Source organism: Primulina tabacum, chromosome 4 (genome assembly GCF_025594145.1).
Source record: "Primulina tabacum isolate GXHZ01 chromosome 4, ASM2559414v2, whole genome shotgun sequence".
NCBI classification, from domain to species: Eukaryota; Viridiplantae; Streptophyta; class Magnoliopsida; order Lamiales; family Gesneriaceae; genus Primulina; species Primulina tabacum.
This window is the reverse complement of record NC_134553.1, coordinates 19567051-19584080: the sequence shown is the minus strand read 5'-3', so window position 1 is coordinate 19584080 and position 17030 is coordinate 19567051. Positions and strand designations below refer to the sequence as shown.

At 38.7% G+C, this 17030-nt stretch overlaps 1 non-coding gene across 1 annotated transcript; it reads right to left on the bottom strand.

The window, feature by feature from the left end:
* Positions 1-13500: 13500 nt before the first annotated feature.
* On the bottom strand, positions 13501-13606 carry LOC142543989 (small nucleolar RNA R71). Its single transcript, XR_012819959.1, has one exon. It is a non-coding gene; the product is annotated as a small nucleolar RNA R71 (small nucleolar RNA).
* Positions 13607-17030: the final 3424 nt, after the last annotated feature.

Genomic DNA, 17030 nt, shown 5'->3' with positions numbered 1-17030 from the left:
AGACTTTTGTGGTCGGTAAGGATCTGGCACTTCTCTCCGTACAAGTAATGCCTCCAAATCTTCAATGCAAATACTACGGCTGCCAACTCTAGATCATGGGTACGATAATTCTTCTCATGAATCTTCAACTGACGAGAATCATATGCCATCACCTATGCATGCTGCATCAATACTGCGCCTAAACCGAGTTTAGAAGCATCAGTATACAGAACAAAATCTCCGGGTCCTGACGGCATGGCCAACACTGGTGCTGAAATAAGAGCTTGCTTCAAAGAATCGAAGCTCTTCTGACACTCCTCGCTCCACAAATACTTAGCATTCTTCTATGTCAACGACGTGAGTGGAACTGCAACGGAGGAGAATCCCTGAATAAACGTCCAATAGTATCCCGCTAGCCCAAGGAAACTACGGATCTCTGATGCATTTTGCGGCACAACCCAATCTCTGACTGCTGCAATTTTCGCCGGGTCTACCTCAATACCGCTGCTAGAAACGACGTGGCCTAAGAACGCCACCTTCTCTAACCAGAACTCGCACTTACTGAACTTCGCAAATAACTTGTGCTTTTGCAAGGTCTGCAGTACTGTGGTTAGATGTCTGCTGTGATCCTCTTGATTCTTTGAGTAGATGAGAATATCGTCTATGAATACTATCACGAACTAATCAAGATATGGCTGAAATACGCGATTCATGAGATCCTTGAAGATCGATGGCGCATTCGTCAAACCGAACGGCATCACAAAGAACTCGAAGTGTCCATAACGAGTCCTGAAAGCAGTCTTGAGAACATCGGCGACTTTCACTCTCAGCTGATGATAACCAGAACGCAGATCAATCTTGGAGAATACTGAAGCTCCCTGCAACTGATCAAATAAATCTTCAATTCCTCGGGAGTGGGTATTTGTTCTTCACTGTGACTCTGTTCAACTCCCGGTAATCAATGCAGAGCCTCATCGAACCATCCTTTTTCTTCACAAACAAGACCGGTACGCCCCATGGCGAAAAGCTCGGGCAAATGAACTCCTTGTCAAGAAGTTCCTGAATCTGTTTCTTGAGTTCTGCCATCTCTGTCGGTGCTAATCGGTATGGTGCTTTCGATATCGGTGTGGTACCTGGCATAAGCTCAACAGAAAATTCCACCTCTCACACAGGTGGTAAACCAGAGACGTCATCAGGAAAAACGTCTAGAAAGTCCCGGACAATAGGAACATCGGATGCCGACTGTTTGGGCGTCTCGGGAACAGATACAAGAGTAGCTAAAAATTCTCGGCACCCTCGATGCATGAGTTTCCTAGCCTGGGCATAAGGTATTATACACGGTAAATTAAAATACATGTCTGGCTTGAATAAGAATTGCTCCATTCCAGGCGGTCGGACTAGAACAGATCTCTGCTGAAAGTCAATCAAAACTCGGTTCCTCAATAGCCAGTCCATCCCTAGAATGATATCAAATTCTCGCATCGGCAGAACGATAAGATCCGCATACACAAGATTACCATGAAGTTCGATATCTATATCCTGGATCACATTAGTAGCTGTCATCTCCTCTCCCGAAGGCAATGCTACTGAATACGCTATGTCTAGCCCAATTGTCTTGATCTTGAGAGAATTTGCAAAGGTTTCTGAAATGAACGAATGAGTAGCCCCTGAATCTATCAAGGCTTTCGTAGCTGAACCGGCTATAAAGATTCTCCCTGAAAGATTGAAATCGTGCTAAACCCAATAGTTTTACAAGAACTATTCTTATAGACATGCAAAGGTCAAAATTCTTTTAACCTAAATTCCCGTAAATAACACTGATTCGAACATGTCATCCTATCATAAATTCTAAGTTCAAAATCTTAACCCAAAACATTAAGCTTCAAATACAACTTAAAGATTTAGGATACCTATCATGAGCATCGTCTCCGGGTTAGTCTCCGCAGCATGGAGAGCAAAAACTCTGCCTTGGGTAGGCAGATTCTTCTGAGGGCAATTCTTCAATATGTGGTCAGTACTACCACATTTGTAACACTTTCCCGAAACATACATACAAGTCCCAGCATGACGACGTGAGCACTTGGCACAGACTGGATACTGCACTGTCCTCGGGACTGCTCGTCCCTGCTGTTGCTGCTGCCGCCCTCTGATCCTGGGTGGACCGTGGAAAGGTCTCTTATTCTGATCCTGCTGCTGGGGAGGGCGGTGTGGTGCCTGAAATGGTCGTTTACCCTGGAGATCGTGCTCAATATCATTCTGGTCTTGCTCTGCCGCTAGAGCTCTGGAAACAGCAATATCATAGGTAGTAGGGCCAGCCACCCTAACATCACGACGCAAGATCGGCCGCAGACCATCCATAAAATGCCTCAATTTGGCACCAGTGTCATTTGCAATCAGGGGTACAAAGTGACAACCCCTCTCAAACTTACGGATAAACTCCGTAACAGTCATGTCTCCCTGCCTCAGGGTCATAAACTCCCTGGTCAACCTGGAACGCACCTCGTCAGTAAAATATTTAGAGTAGAATACCTCTGTGAAGCGCGTCCAGTCCAAAGTAGCCAAATCCAAAGCTACAGATGCTCCTTCCCACCATAAGCCAGCATCTCCTTCAAACAGGTAATTCGCGCAACGAACCCTATCTCCATCTTCGAGCCCCATTAACTCGAAAATAACCTCAAGGGATTTAATCCATCCCTCTGCAACCAAAGGATCTGACGTCCCTAAGAACTCTTCGGCCTCATCTTCATGAACCGCTCACAGACAGCTTCAGGCACCGTCTGTCTGGCTACAACAGTATTGTTCCCCGCGAACTGTGTGAAGAACTGAGTCATCCCAGCTAACATCTGGGCATTCAAGTCTGGTGGAGGGGGATGGTGGTAAATCTCTCTCCTCGTTCTCCTGACGATGCTCATCACCTCCCGTGCGATCAATAATGCGTCTAGGAGGCATGTTGTTCCATAATTATAACCCATACGTAAACCAACATGCATAATTCAACTATTTTCTTTAAATTTAAATAATTACTGTATAATCGCAATCTTGACATAAAATATGTCATGCAACCATGTTGTAAAAATATTTCATGCTTTAAACGAAATGCGTAATCGTAAAACTTACAGACCGAAGACGTGACTTCATGAGCTTCTCGAGAGCAGTAGTAGTACAACCCTTTACAAGATCATGGGCTCTGATACCAACTGTAAAGGCCCGTATTTCGTATTCATATTCTAGCGAAATTATTAAAAATTTTCTAAATAAATGATTATCCTGCCTCATTTATAAAATAAACATGTAAATAATTTTAACTTTAAAAAAATAACAGCGGAAGTCAACATTGTGTTTCCAACAACAACTTAAAATAATCAAACATAATAAAATTTAGTTTGAACGATAAAAGATGCATAAACTAAAACGTGAGGTCTTCGGGTTTACTACTGCTGCCCCAAAATAGCTCACTGGTCTCCGCCCGCAGTCCTCGACCTCATCAATACCTACAACAATCAAGTCTAGTGAGTCTAAAGACTCAACATGTATATATCATGGATAACAAGTAAATATATCATAATGCAACGTAAAAATATGGCATCGTAAAGCGCATGGTGAAAATCGTATCATGAATAATTATAACTACGTGCATATCTGAAAATCATACTTAAAAGCTTTTGCTCAATAGAGCTCTGTCATATCATATCATAATTTTCTGGTAGAGATAATGTTTCTAAGCAAGTGGCCCATAACATAACGTGAGCGCCTGATCAGACTAAACCACAATATACTGGGCGGTAGAGATCACCACAGCCCTTGGACTGGAGATCCGTACCCATACATAATCGTAAACCGGTCGTAAGTCACCGAGTGGAGAGGTCCTCGGTTGTGCCTACCGACTTCCAAACCCATAAACATAAGGTGGCCACAAGACATATCGTATATATCTCAAAAATAAACATTTTATATTTTTATGCACGTAATATAATTATAACCTTATTTTTACCGGATGAGTTGGATCTCTCCCAGGCTTGCTGCAACCTAATTCTAATATGTGACACATGCAAATATTCTTATCTTGACCAAAACTTAACAATAGAACCAAAACGAGACGATTCGAACCAACAACTTGATTTTTTAATCATGGCATCGTACCAACCCGTTGGACCGACGTTTAACCATGATTAAAAATACCCCAAACATACTGAAAAATATGCATGATGATAGCTGTACACGAAAATTGGCGAATGGAATCCAAAAACATAAAACACTCTTTCGAGAGTCATTTTGGCACATTGCACCGTAAATTCTCGTACGACCTCTAAACTCGGCCAAATCACAAACGGCCAAAAACATGACTTTCCTAACTCATTGAGGTACTGTTCAGTCCAAGTTCATAGGCTAAAAGCCAAACAAAAACTCAAAACACCCCCAGAACCGCAACCCATAGCTGCTGTAAAAATGCAACAGTAGCAGTTTGCTTGTTTTGATCAATTTATGAATCTCATGACCATTGGGGCTTAAACCACCAACCAGAGACTCTTACCAACATCCTAAGGTATGGTTTGGACCATGTCTAAGGGCTAAAAGCCAACCACAAACCAAGCTAACACATAGGACATTGAAAAAAACTAGCTGAGAACCCAAATTCTAGTGCAATGGGATGTATTGAATGGTTTTATTGTCTAGTGTCAGTTCCAGTGGCCATTTGATTGACCATGGCTCGATATAAACATGATGGAGTGTTGTATAAACCGTGGTTATGGGCTACAAGCCAACCACAATCCATTCAACACTCAAAAACCGAAACCATACTCATACAGAAAATCAAAATTTTAAAATCGAAGAGCTCTTGTCTTGTTTATGTAAAAATCTGAAAGATCCGTAATCAAGCTTGGAAAGGACACCTTGGTCACGTCCTAAACATGTTAAGGGAGGGTTCTAACCATGGCTACAGTCCCTAGGACAGCCATGTTTCGAACTCTCATCCCAAACAACCAAGTGACAAAATTTTGACACAATCTGTAACTTAATGGAATTGTTGCTGTCAATTCTTTATACTGGGTGTATGGACTTAACCAAATGGACTATCAACACCCTAACACCCTCTGAAGCATGCATATATGCAGCCTTGACAGCCTGGAACCGAAGCAACCACCTGGATTCAGCCAAAAACAACTCAACCGTAAAGATGAACACAAAGGGGCCGAGAAGGCTGTACAGAATTTTTCAGAAACTTGCTGCCAAAATTTCGAGTTGTTGCTTGAATCATGAACATATAATGCTTTAAAATATCTATAGGACTTGATTGAAGAGAAAATAAACAACATGTACATGCCTGAAATTTGTTTTGACACAAAAACAAATCAATACGACGAAGACGAGCGGCGGAGTCGGAGTTGGTTTTCTTCTTTCTTGTGTTACTACTGCTGTGCACGATTACTTTAGCTGCTATTTCCGATATATTTCGAAGGTGGAGAGTGTGGGTTTGCTAGACAATAAAGAGGAGTGCTATAGGAGGTGTTAAATGGGTATTGAAGTGCATTTAGTTGAGAGTTACAAGTGAAGGATTTGAATGGGTTTTGAATTGTTTTCATTCCCATGTTGCCGTTGGTTTGTTTCTTATTATTCCTACTGCATGTACACGATAATCTGCTAAGGTAATGGTTTGAGGAAGAATTTATGTGAATTATAGTATTTGAATGTACTAATAACTAGTGAATTAAAGGTGGGGAATTGTATTTACTTTAAAGACCAATGAGGTGATTTGAATGAGGTTTACTACACCTTTAAGATGTCTTGACCGAAATTGTTACTCATTTGCATGGTATCTTTTTTTTATTTAAACTTTGCATTTTAATTGTTAAGATTTTAAACCTCCATTATATATATTTTAATGCATTAACAAATTAATTTAGTTTAGAATCTTGCTTAGCATCTTGCATGGCATGCTTGACCTCAAATTTAATTATTTAAATGCTATGTTTAATTTCTTGAATATATTATACCTAGATTAATTCATCCACAGCTGTTCACATATTTTAATTTAAGCTTTAATTAAATATTGAACCTAAAAGAATTTATTTAACAACTTAGCTCTAATTAATTTAATAAATCCTAGAATATTCTTTTTCTTTAAATTAAATTATTCCTTGACTTGATTTAAATTTAGGAATATTTTTCTTATTATTAATCTTATCTTCTAATCTTCAACTCCGGTCCGGCCTCGCGTATTTATCCTGAAAAGACAAAACTAAACATCTATTTTTAAAATAAATAATCATTATTTAAAATTATTAAAAATGACTTAAACACTTCATATATTTAATTAAAAATTCATTTTTAATTTAAATAGTAACAATTATGCATGGCTTATACGTAATCTGATTTTCGGGTTCTACAATTTCTTTCCCTTACCTTGTGGGCTATTTTTCGTCTGACGGCAGGCCCATTAGAAAAACAACAATTTCTTGTTTTATGGTGATCTCATAAGTTATAAGCGTATTGACTAACTCTTCAAGGCTATCATCTATCTTATTCGAATTGAAGTTCACCATAACCCCGTCAAATGAGGAAGAGAAAGACAACAACTTGATAGTCATCAAGTAACTCGTTAGGAATCACATATTACAGGCCCACCACATTCTCAATAAGCCCAGTCATATGTATACCACGCTCATGGGCCAAAAATCTCATCTTGCATGCGTGTAGTCATGAGCTCCTTAAAAAATGGTGTGCATCAGTTTATGAGTTTCATGCACCATTTAACTCTTGCACGTGCATTCGAATGTCAGCAGCATTGAACATTTTCTTAAATTGTCCCTATAGTTCATTTGACATAGAAGCGAGCATGTTACATTTTAGCTTGCATACTATGGTCCTACCATCTTGCATGCTTTGTCAGTTCAGCATGACTGACATTAGTGTGTTTGCCATTTTCTCCGAATTCAGAACAATTTTCCCAACCAGTCTTGAAAACTAGATTTGGTTAGCTTGTTATTAACAGAAATGTATTATGTGACGAAATCGAAAATATACTGATATGGAAACAGAATAAGGGTTGCTGATTATTTTAAAATAATTCTAAGATATAAAATATGGATTTCATTTTATAAATTTCCCTCCCACTATTTTGACTATTTTCACCATCCTCTGATGAAAAAGGGAAATCGTATTTCCTTAGTGGGCACGTAGAGTCCAATTAGCCAATTATAATCCCGAATAATATCAGCAATTATAATTTCTAAAAGGTATAATCCAATTGCATCCCTATGCAACCTCCGCGTGTTTTGCCTCACGTTTAATAAGGACACAATAATATGACGCCGTTTATTTTCACGTGTCAAACCAACCCATCAATATTGAACTGTAGTGGACGGTTGCCATGAGTTCTCCCAATAATATGAGCCGAAATCATGAGAGTTCCACTCAATTCACATCATATGTCCGGTGGAAGTCACAGCTTACCGGCGTCCAGACCTCCCCAATAATATAAGTCAGGCACTGTCCGCGGGTAGCGATCAACATGCAACCACGGTTGATGGAAGGCAAGGAAAAATTAAACTCTTTTAATTTTTACTTTTTCGGTTTGATATAAATTTGAATCATATTCAAAATGAGGGATTTTAATTTTAAAATTGTCTCATAATTTTAATTTAAAATTGTGTGCCACGAATTTGTATGTTTGCCGGATTCATTGCAACAATATTATTTAATAATATACATACATGTATACTACTATATATCGCATATATATCATAATATGACATTCAACAATAAATAAGGACGATCGATCGTCAACACTATTATATCCATGTGAGCCAGAAATGGATCCAGGTCCAAAACCTAGGTGAATGCAAGGATGCAAATGTAACTTATTACAGTAAAATATCCTAACATACACCTAACACATTGGTTAAGGCTCTCGATCATCCTTCATACATTTAATATCAAATATTACATCAATTTAATTAAACAAATTTAATTAATTGATAAATCATATATCTGATAATTTTATTATTAACCGACCACAATTATTAAAGAATTAATAAATTAAATAAACACATTTATTTAATTTTTAATTAAATCAATAATAATAGATTTCTTGTAAAACTTATTTTTACCATAAATAATTAAAATCATATTCTAATTATTTATTTTGCAAGAAAATTATTAATTTTACAAAAATTAATTTTCCAAAAGAAGAATTGAACCAATTTTCAAAATATCAATTTTGCCCAAAAATTTAAAAAATCAGAAAATTGCACCCTATGCCTAAACAATTCAAGCCCATCATCCAGCACGGTTCCCGAGACACTTCCGAGCAGCCGCCCGCGCTACCCGCCCGCTGCCTGGTCGTATCGGGCACTGACAGGCACGCTATACGCAGGCGTGCCGGACGCCGTGCGCACGCTGTCCGCCACCGTGCGCGGACACTGCACGCACGGACTGCCCTGGAACAGTTCCGGGCAAATTCAAAATATTTTATTATTTTTTTAAAATAAATTTTGATTTCTGGAAGAATAAATGATCCACGGAAACAAATGATCCAGTGCATGTGTGACCCTCAATGGTTCAGGGATACAGCTAGCCGTGGGTTCACAACTCCTTGTGATTCAGGACATAATCCTTTATTCGGGCTTACCCTAATTTGCCCCATTCTATTTATCAATAATTGATCATGAGAATGTCAGAAATCAAATTTCTAATTAAACCCAACGAATCATGGTAAGAGCGTCTAGTAGCATCGCCCTATGATTCCCTAGGTATCACTGATAGTTCCTGCAAGAACCAGTTGATTATGATTAACGTACAGTACGGTCCCTTCATCTCATATATCCCGATCGAATTTGCAACCATTGGTTCATCGAGGGTTGCATAAGAATTCGATAACTATGTGACACATATAAATACTGGCATCGCATGTACCATTGGAGAACTCCTTCTCTAACGTACATCTCATACTCTGGTCAGAGATTCCATGCACTATTATTTCGTCAGATCACATAGGATATCCACACTCGTAGGTGAGCGGTGAATTCCCGGCTACAATGCACTGGCTCCTACATGTGTCGCAACTATACCCAATCTCGCCACCTGATGACTCTCTTGGAGCCGATAAACGAGTCAAAGCACAGCCCTAGCATATAGAGCCTCAGTGTTATCCTGAGTCGTAAGGACTAATGGTGTACAATCATAACCACGGACTCATGATCTCGATGAATGTTAACCACTTGGAAAGTTCGAGGGAAGGTTGTTCGGTATAATCATCTTATGACTACCCATCTGCATGTTTGGACATCTCTATGCCCTTACCGAGAAACGCGGTACAAAACATCACATATGCTAGTCTCGAGCTCAAGCGACCTTTAGTCCATGTTTTAGGTGGCTGAATCGACTAGGAACGAATTTAGATCATACATTGTTTACAAATGAGTTTCAACATCGAATTACGATTCATTTGTATTAAAGTATAATCAAGGTCTTTATCTATGTTTGATAACATGGGTATACAGATAAAGAAATAATAAACCATGAAATAATGAATTATATTAAAATCAAGATTGTTTATTAGAACTGAGTCAATAAAATCCCTAGCCAACAGTTGCCTTGCTGGAATCTACTCTAACACCCTTCACCACTACCCCTCGGTCCTTAGCATGCCTAGCCTACCTTCGACTCCAGCCTTTGGACAAAATACTTCTCGACTAAAACACGCCTTCAGCAACACAACTCAGCAGCCCCCTTGCAACAATTCATAAGAACATGAGTATGCAACAAACGATGCAAATTTTCATGCCGAAACATCAATAAAATGCACACATCAAATGGATCGAAAGATTTACATGCATTAACACACATTTTCGTATAGTATTGGCATGAATGATGTGCAAAGGAAGAAACATGTGTGCCTTGATGATTATGAGAACTAAAACTTGGAGAAGAACGCGTCGGGGAAGCACCGAAGGAGCGTGGAAGGACTTTTCTCTTGAAATTTTGAGAGCACCTTGAAGTGGCTGCTGAAATTTTCGAAAAATTATGCTGATGGATTGAGGGAGGGGCTGCCACTTCAATATATCAGGTTTAGGGTTTGGCTTTTCAGGTTTAGTTTAAAATATAATACATTAATGGGCTCCTAATTATAAATAAATGGTTTAAAAAGGGTTTTTGAGCCCAATATTCTTTAAAACAAACCCATCAAGCCCAAAAACATTCCCAAAAAATATTTCGTTTTGGTACGTTTTTTAAAATATCGCCCGAACCCTCAAAAGTCCTTCGAATCGTTAAAATTTACGTACCGATAAAAATTATGACCCGGCGAGTAAAAATATCCATCACGGCCCATTTTCGAAAAATATCCTTAAAACACTTCATATTAATTAATAAAAATTAATCATGTAATAAAAATAAGCGTGAAATGCATCTAAAAACCGTAGTGCGTGAAACTTTAAAATAATCATGAAATGAATCCTACCATGCTATAATTATGCATTAAATGCATAAAATAAATAAACATATGATTTAAATAAAACCCTAGATTGCATGCATTCATGTTACGTAAATTTAATTTCCTAGACCTTACATAAACACCTAAACACACACACACACCTACACACACCGAAACACACACACACAATTAACGTAAATTGAAGGAGAGAAGAGAGGAACCGGCCAAATCTAGGGAAGCTTGCAATGAAGTTTTTGATTTTTTTCTTCTTCATTATTCGATCTTCTTCCTCGTTATTCCTTCCAACAACGATCACCTGACTCCCTTGCACCTCTAGGTGGGTTTTTGGTGCTGTTTTGACAAGAAAAAGGGGTAGAAAAAATAAAAATTGTCTTCCGTTTGTCACCGACATTCCACCGCTACGGTATTCGTATTTCGAACGTTTTAAACGCAAAGGCACGTTTCTAAACCTTCTTTTGCACCATTCAAATCATATTATGTGTGTTTACTCATGTTTACATGAAAAATATGAAACCCTCCTTTTATTTTCGTTTTTATGGCTTGTACATCTTAAAACTTTGATTTTCATGCATTGAAACACATGCTTATGATGCACAAATGGACTGCCATGATAGGACTATGGGAAGGGACGATTTTCAACATGTTTAAGGGTCCATAGATGCATGTTTAAGGGCTGGACGATATGGATGCAAGAGCTGAACGAAAATTTGTTTAAAGAACTAGGGTTTGCGTTTTTGGTCCTAGGAATAAGCAGGGTGTTAGCTATTGTAGGGACATGTTCATGGGTCCTAATAGGGTCTAGTCATGGTCATATATGGGCTGTTCAAGGGTTGAAAAGCGAGTATAAAGGTTGCACGTCTCTTTGGGTCGCTTAAGGCTTGTAGGGGCGCGAGTTTAAGGTTGCAAGTGCTAGGGCTACAGAGGCTGGTCCAATAGAGTTCTAATGGTTTACTCTAGGTCCTAGGATGGGTACATAGGATCTGAACATGATGGTTAAGGGCTAGGCTTGATGGATAGAAAGTTGGCTTGGGCTAGGGTTTGATCAATGATATAGGTGGATTTTACTTGTTTTTCATATCGTATTATGTCCCGTTGTGTTGCATTTATCATTTAGATTACATGCATTTTGTATTATTTTAGCATAATTTATGTTTTCTTGTTGCTCATGCGTTTAGTTGGTGAAAATGCAGGTGAGTCATGCATAAACTGAAAATTAAAGAAAAAAAGTCGAAAGCCATCCGCCCGGGTGCACATTCACATCCGCCCAGGCGCCTCCAAGGCATGAGAGAAGGATTTTTTGTCAAAGGCATCCGCCCGGACGGAAACTTATGTCCGCTCGGGCGCGTCAAAGAAAAATAAAAATACAAGATTTGCGCAAGCCATCCGCCCAGGCGGAAACTTATGTCCGGCCGGGCGCGTTTGTAATTTTGGAAGATTTTTTGGACTATTTCTTCCCTTAATTCTGAATATGGATGATATGGAAGGGTTTTGGGACGAGATTCAGACATAATTCATCAGCCACCACAAGCCTTGGAGAGGATTTCGCGCTCGGATTCAAGATTCGAAGATTTTCGGGCATCGTCTTTGCGTTTTTTGTCAAATCTAGTATTTCTAACTTAGTTTTTATCTTTTAAACATTGTTGTGTTTATGTTTGATATGAATTCGAGTAGCTAAACCAAAATATTTGTGGGGATTTAAGGGGATCCTACCTCGAACTCTGATTTAGTTAATTCATATTTCAGTTGTTGGTTTATTCTTGATTGTGTTACTGTTTTTCATTGTGTTGTTAGAGCGTAGCTAACTTTAACAATGTTTTATATTGCGAGTGAGTTCGAGAGAATAGCTTGTGATAGGAACGAGTAACATAGTTCGTGGATCTACAATTTACATAGACATATGAAATTGGATACGCGTCGATAGTCATAGTATAGTAGGGCGAAAACTAGGGGATTTCATAGATCGATAAGCGATTCACTTTTGATAAATAATTAAAGACATTTAATTACTTCACTGAGTATAATTAGTTTGGCATAGCTCGAGAGAGTTTGTTCAATTGAATAGAAAATCCTGTCGGAAGCGTAAATCACTGTCGAACGAAATTAATTAATTAAAAAGAGGGTAGGTGAACCGATATTCCCAACAAATTCATTTCTCATTGAATTTTAATCAACCATTCTGGATATTACATCTCATTACTTAATTCCTGAATATTTTATTTGCATGATTATTTGAGCATAGTAGTAATAATCAATCAATCAAATTTTCGTTGCTAAAGATTTGATAATTAGAAATAAGAATTGTTAAATATAGTCTTCAGTGGAAGATACTCGTACTCACGTACATTATACTATTACTTGACATCGTGCACTTGCGATTAATTTTGAGCATACAAAACCATATTTTTATTGAGGATTCCACAGTGCAAGTTTTGCTAGATCAAGTTTTTGGCGCCGTTGCCAAGGACTGTTAATTAACAATTTTATTTTTAGTTGTTTTCTTTAGGATTATTTTATTTTTCTTGAGCTAACACTCCATATTCTAGTCCAGATATCTTTTTCAGTGCATGCCAAAGTCACTTGACGTGGAGCTTGAGGAGTTTGACCCTGAAATTGAAAGAACTTTCCGCAGAAAAAGACAGCAACAGAGACTGAAAGAACTCATGGAGAGGCACGAGCACGAGCATGAGGAGGAACACCATGATGATAGACATGTTGAGATTCCACGCCGCATACCGATGCTAGAGTATGCCCAGCCTTCTTTGGATGGAGCACGCCCCAGCATTGTGAGGCCTATTGTGCGGGCAAACCACTTTGAAATCAAGCCAGCTAATTTGGAGGATCTGCAGTAGATGACCCAAACACGCACATCGCAGATTTTCTTCAAATTTGCGATACTTTTAAATTTAATGGAGTTTTTGATGATGCTGTTAGATTGCGTTTATTTCCTTTTTCCTTACGTGATAAAGCTAAAGCATGGTTAAATTGTTTGCATGTAGGTTCAATCACCATATGGGAGGATATGGCAAAGGCGTTTCTCATCAAATACTTTCCTCCATCTAAGACCATGAAGCTGCGGTCAGACATCACCACATTTGCTCAATTCGAGCATGAGTCTTTATATGAGGCATGGGAGCGCTTCAAAGATCTATTACGAAGATGTCCTCATCACGAACTGCCACTTGGGTTAATCGTTCAAACATTTTATTATGGCTTGCTTACTCCTAATCGTACTATGATAGATGCTGCTGCTTGTGGAAACCTGTTGAGAAAAACTGTTGAGGAAGTATATGAGTTGTTGGAGGAGATGGGTGATAGCAGCTATCATCCTTAATATGAAAGGAACAACCAGCGGAGAAGTGCAGGAGTCCACCAGGTAACAGACCTTTCTGCTATTACTGCATAGCTTGATGTTTTGAACATGAAATTGGACGGCTTGAATATGGGTGGCAAAGCTATGTGTCTTCAAGAGATATTTTGTGAAAAATGCTGAGGAGAACACTATATTAAGGACTGTCAAGATAGTGATCCTTTTTATGTGCAAGAAAGGCACCAGTGAATCAAGGGGGAGTCCAAAACCGTCCAAGGAATGATCCGTACTCAAACACATATAATCCTGGATGGAGGCAACATCCCAACTTCTCATGGGGTGGTCAAAACAGTCAGAATCGACCAGAGGGAGGACAACAATATGGGAAACCACCAATGTACAGATCTGACCCTCCCAGAGAAGAAAAGTCCAATTTAGAGCAGATGATGTCTAAGTTCATCTCATCTACTGAAACTAGACTCCAAAACCAAGATGCATCGATAAAGGGGCTAAAGAATCAGATTGGACAGTTAGCAAAGATGATAGCAAGTAGAGAGCCGGGCACCTTGCCAAGCAACACAGAAACCAATCCAAAAGAGCAAGTGAAGGCCATCGAGTTGAAGAGTGGGAAAGTTTTAGAGTCCAAGGAAAAGGAAAGAAGTCAAGTACCGGAGGAACAGACTGAGTCATCAAAAGGTAAGTCTTTTAACTCAACATCAGCACCCACTGCACAATCAAAAATCGTTATCCCTCCACCTTTTCCCGCAGCATTAAGAAAGGCGAAATTAGATGAGACTGTGCACTCCGAATTTCCAAACTATTCCGTTTTTAGGAGGATATAGTCCTTCTTGTAAATCCCTACGAACGGATCTTTTCCTTTGATCGCCTAATTAGGTCCACGATCAGAAACTGAATTCTTCATTTGGTTTGCACTAGAAAATCCAAACGACTTGTGCGTTGAGACTGTGCACTCCGAATTTCCAAAATCCGATGACGGTGTAGCGTCGTCGGCACGGTGGTGGAAGGAAAAATCACTTGGCCAAAATTTTCCCAATCTTTTGAAAGTATGGCCGAGAGATCATTGTTCATAAACATGGATTTTGGCTAATTGATTGTTAACCAATAATTAACAATTAATTATTGATTTTAATCAACAATTAAACAAATCAATTTGCCCAAATTTCTTCCCACAATTCTATGTGTTGGCCGTGACTTTCAAGGGAGAAAAGGAAGGAATTTTCTTGTGTTTTGTGTGAAGAATAATTCATCATCCAACAATGAGCCCTAATGGTGTATTTATAGAGTAAGACTCCTAATCTAATTAGAAGTCATTCTCCCACAAGGACTCTATTAATTTCATTATATTTAAACTCCCATATAATTAAAATATAATGTATTTATTAACATTTAATAATACATGATATAATAATATCATATACATATATTTTATATCGCCATATAAAATATATACATGTATATATGTATATTAAATTAAATAACTATTATTTAATTTATAAACTAACTCATTAGTTAATTTAATTCTAGACTCCTCTAGAATATTCATGGGAATTTGTGCATATTTGTAGTCACTACTACTAGCACAATCATTTAATTAGTAAATTCTCAATTTACTAAATAAATGATTCCGAACTCATTATAACACCGATCGACGATCCGAGAGGGCCGATATACCAAGAATACAAATATTGTTCATATAATGAAAATCGAAAATTTCGAAGATCAAAATTTTCATTTACCAAATTTAGAACTTGCCATATATGACAGTTACCATATTTGGCAGCTGCCAGTTTTAGTGAACTCCTTCACAAAACAGACAGTTCCACTCTCCTTCCTTATTTAGCAATCATGCTAACTTCCACTTCTTCCATACTATGGAATCAGCTCATAAACTCCTTTATAAGCTTCCTGTTTGATCTCTATCAAACTATAGTCACCAAATTCCAACTCCTTGAAATTTGACTATCTCAACGGGAACACAGAATCCGATACTTGTGTGACCCTCAATGGTTCAGGGATACAGCTAGCCGTGGGTTCACATCTCCATGTGATTCAGAATAACATTTATTCTTATTCGGGTTTACCCTAGTTAACCCCATTCTTTTCATCAACTCATTGATCAAGAATGTCAGAACTAATTTTTGATTGTACCCATCGGACCATGGTAAGAGCGTCTAGTAGTATCGCCCCATGATCCCCTAGGTATCACTGATAGTGCCTGCAAGAACCTTTAGTCATGGTTAGCGTACAGTACGGTCCCTTCAACACTTATATCCCGATCGAATCTGCAACCATTGGCATATCGAGAGTTGCATATGAGTTCGATAACGATGCTATTTATCTTTGAGTACTAATAATTGCATGGTATGTGCAACTAGGAAAACACCTTTCCCTAAAGCACATTTCTTGCTCTGGCCAGAGACTCCTTGCACTATTAACTCATTAGATCACATAGGATATCTTCACCCATAGGCGAACGGTGAATCCTCGACTACAATGCATTTGCTCCTACGTATTTCGAAACTACACCCAACCTCGCCTCCTGATGACCCCCGATGGAGTCGGTAAACTGATCAAAGTGCATGCTAGTACGTATAGCCCCTACATTGTCCCGGGTCAAAGGACTAATGGTGTACAACCATAACTGCGGACTATTCCACTCGATAAGTGGGAACCCCTTGGATAGTCCGAGAGAGGGTTGTTCAGTGCTTCATCATATGATCACCCATCTGTGTGAATGGACATCTTCATGCCCTTGCCAATGAAACATGGCGTTTACACCACAGATGCTAGTCTCGAGCTCGAGCGACCTTTATCCTTGTTTTAGGCGGCTGAATCGACTAGGAACCTGTTTAGAATATATGGTACGCTTCCTAATGAGTTTAATGATCTTACGTTGAGACGCAGACCTCATGGTACTTATTGTATATTCAAGGACTTTATCTATGCAGCTTGCAGGGTATACAGATAAAGTATAATGCCATAATCGAATAAAATAGTAAAATATTATTAAAATAAAGATTGTTTTACATTATAGTCAATAAAGCCCAAGCCACAAGTTGGCTTGCCGGGCACCTATTCTAACAATCTCCCACTTGCCCTATAGCCAACTACCCATAGATCTTAGATACATTGCTTCGCGATGCTTCTCAAACAATGATCCTGGCAAGGGCTTCGTCAGTGGATCATCAACGTTATCAGTGGACGGGACTTTCTATACTGATATGTCTCCTCTTCCCACAATCTCCCGGATTATGTGGAACTTCCTCAGTA